The following is a 295-nucleotide window of genomic DNA, read 5'->3' as shown; positions in this document are numbered from 1 at the left end:
CGGCCTCTGACGGCGGAGCTCCGCACTTTCGAATATTTTCTGTTTCCCCCTCCGGGCGGTCGACGGCAGTTGGGAAGGCCGCCCGAGAGGCGCCCGGGGCGGATACCCCGTGCGAAAACCCGGCCTCTGACGGCGGAGCTCCGCACTTTCGAACATTTTCTGTTTCCCCCTCCGGGCGGTCGACGGCAGTTGGGAAGGCCGCCCGAGAGGCGCCCGGGGCGGATACCCCGTGCGAAAACCCGGCCTCTGACGGCGGAGCTCCGCACTTTCGAACATTTTCTGTTTCCCCCTCCGG

The sequence above is a fragment of the Hippocampus guttulatus genome, unplaced genomic scaffold, assembly GCF_054856545.1.
Source record: "Hippocampus guttulatus isolate MCC_2025c unplaced genomic scaffold, RoL_Hgut_1.0 HiC_scaffold_36, whole genome shotgun sequence".
Classification (NCBI taxonomy): Eukaryota; Metazoa; Chordata; class Actinopteri; order Syngnathiformes; family Syngnathidae; genus Hippocampus; species Hippocampus guttulatus.
This window is presented reverse-complemented; position numbering follows the sequence as displayed.